This window comes from Microcebus murinus, chromosome 15 (assembly GCF_040939455.1).
Source record: "Microcebus murinus isolate Inina chromosome 15, M.murinus_Inina_mat1.0, whole genome shotgun sequence".
NCBI lineage: Eukaryota > Metazoa > Chordata > Mammalia > Primates > Cheirogaleidae > Microcebus > Microcebus murinus.
Genome location: NC_134118.1, coordinates 32996843 through 33003242, shown reverse-complemented (window position 1 = coordinate 33003242; position 6400 = coordinate 32996843).

The following is a 6400-nucleotide window of genomic DNA, read 5'->3' as shown; positions in this document are numbered from 1 at the left end:
GACCACACAGGGATGGGGAACCTGCGGCCTTCTGATTTCAAGACTGTTCTTTTTTAAGCCCCAAAGAAAGCAAGAAAAACTTCATCTTTCTCTGCTGCACTCCATTTAATAAAAGGATTTGTTCTGTAAAATTTGGATTCAGTCAAAAGGCTACACTTAAGGACCTAAAAGGCCACATGTGGCCTTAAGGCTGCAGAAGAAATAATCCAGATGGCCTGAAATGGTAGAAAATTTGCTGTTCCAAACTTTTAATTGTTTATTCTAAGGTCATTTTTGATATAAGATGAGCCTAGGATGGAATCTGCACCAATCCCAGTTAAAACCCATTCATAGACCCTTGGGTCTGATTACACTGATTGAAGTCCAGTGTAATCAGCTTTGCAGGTCTTGATTCCTTTCCTATTGACATTAGCCAGTTTCTTATCTTATTAGCCATCTCATCAGATATAAGAAGAGAAGCACATGACATCTCTCAGGCCATGATTACTTGTACTGAACACACACGTGCCCACTTATTCATGGACTCATCACCTAGCCAGGCATCTATCTTAATTTTCCAATCCCCTTCTTATTTGGCAACAGTATTTTATTGGTGGGCATCTTTAATTTTTTCTCTAAATTTCAATAGAATTCCATATCTGAATGCACTATATGCAGTATTTTTTTTTTATCATGCTGTTATGTAGAGCCCATTTGCCTGACCATATAGCAAGGCCTTTGGCTACAGCCCAAGTCTATAAATATTTAAATAGTCTTAAGACGTTCTGAGCCAAATTCCTTTTCCATTTTTAATTAAACAACTCTCCATTCTGTTCCCTGTATGAACTTGCCCTTGCTTTCTTTCATTAAAGTTTTACTGTCTGTGGGGCACTCTGTGGCTGATTTCCAAATAGCAATATGGCCCTATGATTGGGAACTCCCACCAGTGACCAGAAAGCTATTTTTCCTCAGCTGGGATAGAATAGGGATAGAATAGCCCACACAGTGAGAGAAGCAAGGAGTGTCTCAGAGGTTATAAGATAGCTGTGCTATGAGGCAGTCTACTCACCTATGTGGTGTTTGTCACAGAACTCCTCTCACCTCCCCACCTTCTTGCTGCTCTTACACACACAGACACACAGACACACACACACACACACACACACACACACACACATGTATATCACTCTGATTTTATAAATGAATTTTTCTGCACTACTATCTCTCCATTAGGATGCTTCTCTGACATCCCCTAAGTCATCATTGGTGTTTCTGACTTTGGATTTATCTGACCCCTTTTGTGATGGGTGCAGTTTTGATTAATATCCAATGAAAAGCCAACGATTGTGTTTTAAAGTAGTCTAGAATTAGCTGCTATCTAAGGCTTTTCTCAGATCCAAAACCTGAGAGCCTTCTGCTGAGTAGGCTTATTCAAATTTGCTACAGTGTCCAGTCTGTGTATATTCTGGTTACAAACATGTCTAACATAATTTGAACAGTTAGGTCTTAAGGGCTTGGTGGGGCCACTTGTGACACCACTCTCTCTGTTGCTTTTTAATACTTGTTTCTGCTCCAAGCCCAATTCCAATGTAGATTTCTTTCTGGTGATTTCGTGATTAGGAGCCAACAGGATTTCTAGATGAGGATGATTTTGCTAAAACCCAAATAGCCCTACCAATCATTGAGTTTCTCATTTATTGGCAGGGTCTGTGAGAAAAAAGAAAATAACCGATTTCTCATGGTTTTAAAAATTCCCAGGAATTTCACAAACCAGGCTGGATTTGAATTTATCAGCCAGCCTCTATTAATCATATGGGTAACCACAGTCCTTAGTTTCTCCTGCGATTCCTCCTCTGAGGAGACAATTGTCATGGTATCATCAGTTTAGAGGTTTAACTTATTTGTGAAGGTTTTCAAATCCTGTTTCAATATACTGTTGTTAATGTTCTGGTAAATTAAATATTCCTGTGGCAAAAATAAAAATGTATAGTCCATTACAAGAGAAGGTAAATTGTTCCTGGATGGACTCCCTAATTGGTATTGAAAAAGGTCTTAGCCAGGTGATAGGAGCATGTGAGCCTCCCTTGTCCTATTGCAATCCCCATATAGCCTTTGTATGTCAGCCATACAGAAAGAATCAGAGGACTCACCATATGCAATCCTTAATAGTCTACTGTTAACCTTCAGGAACCGTCTGCCTAATATGCTGGCTAGACAGGATTGTTAAAAGGGCAGTAGTGGGAATCAAAACTCTCACTTCTACCATTTCCTTAATCAGAACAATGATATCTTATTGCCCTTCTGGATTTTTATGTTGCTTAATGTTTACTACAGAGGAGAGCTCAAGCAATTCCAAAGTTCCAGTGTATTGTGGCCAATTTAAATTGGGCCAAAAGCAGGCTTAGTTTATATTCCTTGTGAAAATCATGCCTCTGATTTTGTGAAGATACTACATGTCTCCTTCACATGTAGTATCTATTTTACTTATGTGTGTAGTTACAGACAGTGATGCCACAGAATAATCTCTCCAGCCCCGAATTCCAGTTTGTAGCTTAATCCCTACCTTGATCTCCTTCATTTGACATCTCCATACCCTCCCAATTCTAACCTTGGGCCTTTCACAGCACCACCATCCTGGTCTCCGATAAGTGTGACTGTGCTTTGAATGCTGGGCAGGTAGGCTTCAGCAGGTGCCCTAAAGATTTAATCCAGAAACTTTGCTCCATTCTTAACCATTTTTCCCCACTGTTACATGTTGATCACCTGGTCACTCATCTTTATGGAAGAATTGGATGAGTGATATTGCAGACCTATTTGTGCAGTTCCTGGATGACCTCTTCAGAGTTTTTCTTTTGCCAGTTCTTGGGTCCATCCTTTCAAAGTTCAAGCCTGAGACCTTCAGAGGAGGCTAGCCCATGGACACTGAAGTGGCCCAGAGAGGTCAAGGTGCTTAGACTTTACATGTCCTTCTAACTCAGTGTAGCCTGAAGCCAGGCACTGACTGTGTGGGGTAATAACAGAGCCCAGATCCTTCACTGGAAGCTGAAATTTCTGTTCCTGAGCTCCAGAGGGATCAGGTTGAACCTGGGACTTTGAAGTCACAGCCTTCCTTGGCCAGCTCCCTTCCTTCTCTGGCTTCTTTCATCCCTTTACAAATCCCTTCTCCTGGAGGGTCACTTGTAAGTGAATCCTTGGCTCAGGTTCTGCTTATAGGAGAATCTCACTTAAGATACCTGGCTAATAATCTCCAATTCCTGTCATCCTTCTGAGTAAGTTTTATGTCCACAGAGGAGGACTAGTAGCAAGTGGGGAGCATTCTGCTACCAGTTTCCACTCCTGCCCTTTGCACAAACCCTGGCACCTTTCCTACTGAACTCAGACATGGCCTCAGAATTCTTTTTTATAACATATTCCAGAAAAACTTAATGTTAGCTACAGTTGAGCCTTAAATGTTTTAACTTTTAAACTTCAATATGAAAACAACAACAACAACAACAAAATAGTAATGGAACTTTTAAACACCCAATCCCCCCATCTCTACTGATCTAGAAAATCTAATATATAAATCACATTAAATCCATGCTATATTCTCTGGTGCATAGCCTATTTATAAGGGAGTGTACACTGACATTTTATTCCCTATTCTCATTAAGGAGTTTTAAAGAGCTTCTGCAGCTGTGTAGTCAGAGACAAAGAGCATGATATTTTGTTGCAGGGATCATCGTTGGGGTATCTTGGAATTGTCATCTGCTTACTTGGAGTATGTCTGTTCTTTTGAATAATATGCGCACCTAAATTGAATTTGAAAGTAAGCATATGGAAAGGTATGATCCTTCGACTCTCTTAGATAACAGCTTCAAATTGGTTTCTTGATAATCATTTTTTAAAAGACAGTTCTCTCCTTTTTGTTATCATATACAGTTCTTGTTTCTTATTATAGTTTGGAACTTGTTTCTTATTTCTTATTATAGTTTCTTGTTTCTTATTATAGTTTGGAACTATTTTGTTAGCTTATGTATCAACTTATTATTGTTGGTGTCTCCAGTTACAATATAAGAAAATACTAAATGAGTTTCATAAGAACAGAGACCAAGTCTGACTTGTTTACAACTGTGTCTTCCACAGTCCATTGCCTTGCACAGAAGGGAAATTCAAAAAATATGTGATGAACAAATTAATGATGAATCAAAAGTAGGAACAAGCGTATGTGAGGGCTGGCCTATGTGGTAGATTACATGTATAATTCCGAAAATAAGACACACACCTTATTCCTCACTACTATGATTTTACTATGCATTTGTATTCTAGAACAGTGGACGCATATGGTTTTAAGAGTTAGACATAATTTACATATGCATCCTCATCGATTGCTAGCCCAGTGTTGCTTAAAATTTCAGGGCCCAGTTTGTTACTCTATGAGACAGTGTTATGCCTAATTGTATTGCTATGAAGATAATAATAATGTGAAGTGAAATATTTAAACATCCAGTGTCTGGCACATAGTAAGTACTCAATAAACATAGCTATTTCAGAACTTTCAGCATGTAATATACACATAATGTATATTATGTGTATAAATGGAGCAAATTTCTAGTACCCCCATATGTAATACTCATGTGAGCACAGAACTTTATGTGAATAACGGAGATTTGGTTTTAAAACAAGACTTAAAAGATTGGCGATCATCTCGTCCATCAGTCTCCTGGACAATTTCAAAACTGATAATCAAGATTTGCTTTTTATATTCCATTGACTCTTTATAAGATAATTTTGAAACATGCTGGATTTGAAAAGATGCTTTAAAATGTTAATGGTCAAATATAATAAATAGTAAATGGAAAAATACCACTTAAAAATACCAGAGTGGGGGTGCTCTGGGATGTAAGTAGCTTCTTTAGACCCAAACGCTCTTGCTAATCTCTGGAGAAACGGAAGCTGGGTAAATGTTAGTTGAGCTAACCTTGGCCTTCTCCCAGTGCCTGTCTTTATCATCCTTGGAAAGCATGTAGTTAAACTGGCTTCTTTACATGTCTGCATTTGCAGAAAATGCTGTTTGAGAAAGTTGGACATTTTGGTGCTGATGGCTTCTTTGTCCCCACCAATTTGTTGTTACATTAACTCTAAAGTTGCTTGGAAGCCAAGCATTCTAAAGATGGCCCTTCCCAGAGTCTGTGATTGTTTTCATTCTAATATAATAACTTGTATTTTCCCCTCATTTATTTTTACATTAAAGACAGTTTTAATGCTCTTACAAAAGCATTTTAGCTAAGTAATTGTTTCTTTTTCTATTATTTATAATTTAAAGAAGGAAATTATTTTAATATTTGGAAATATGCCAACTGAAAGGGAATTTTAGTTACTGGTGGTGTCAGTTGGATTGTAGTAATGATCAAAGGTGTAATGATACAGAAAATGATTTTCCCTCACCATTGTAAGGAAGGTCACAGTACGCTTATTTTGTTAAATTAAATTAAAACTGACTCTAGGCTCTCATTTCCCCAGGGTGGTGAGAAATTCAATTTTGTCATGTTTTGAGGGGCCCTTCCCATTCCTAGGGTCACATGACAAACTGGAGAACTTAGTAATGCCTAGAAAATGGGAGAAAGTGGTCTATTCTGTAGTATATCAACTCATTGCTAAGAGGCTCATTTTCTGAGCTATGGGATCATTCAGATGTGAGCAGCTCTATCCTTCTGTGACAAACATGAACACAGAATCCTCTACCCAAACACCAAGACCCTGGTTTTCAGGGCTCTCCATCTCTCCAAGTGTCCACACGCCACTTCATCATAAGTTCTAGTGGTTCTCAAGTCCTTCCATGTTTTTCCATGCCTTGTTTAGAACCACATCCCCTAACATTGTCATGAGAAAAATTAAAAGTAAAACCAAAGTAACAAAACAAAACAAAACACCTATCTCTACTCTTCACCTCTAAGAAATTTTCTAGAAGTTTAGGCACTTTTAGCCTTAACATTCTACTAACTTCAGGGCCACACCCTTCCATTCATGACAATTTAATTCAAAGCCCTTTATATCTGACCCTAGACTGAGGGAATCCTGCCTCTAGGATTCAAAGCCCAGCAAAGCATTGCAAAGGGGGTGAATGAGAGAAGGAAAATAGTTCTCATTCTTTAAGACTCTTTATAAGACCGAGATCAAAACATAAACTATTTCTATCTATAAATCATCTTGCCACTAATGGTACCAGGACTTCTTGTCACTAAAATATGCTCTATAATGCCTTCCAGCAGAAAGGAATGTTAATGGTGCATCTGAATTAGACATGTGTATGGTTAGACAGGATTATTTTTCTAAAATTAATGAATTGTAAGATTGAATATATTTATAATTAGCTTTTCAAAACATTTGGAGGTTGGTGAGATTTATTTAGGTTTCTTTTCCTTATTTCACTAGGTAGCTT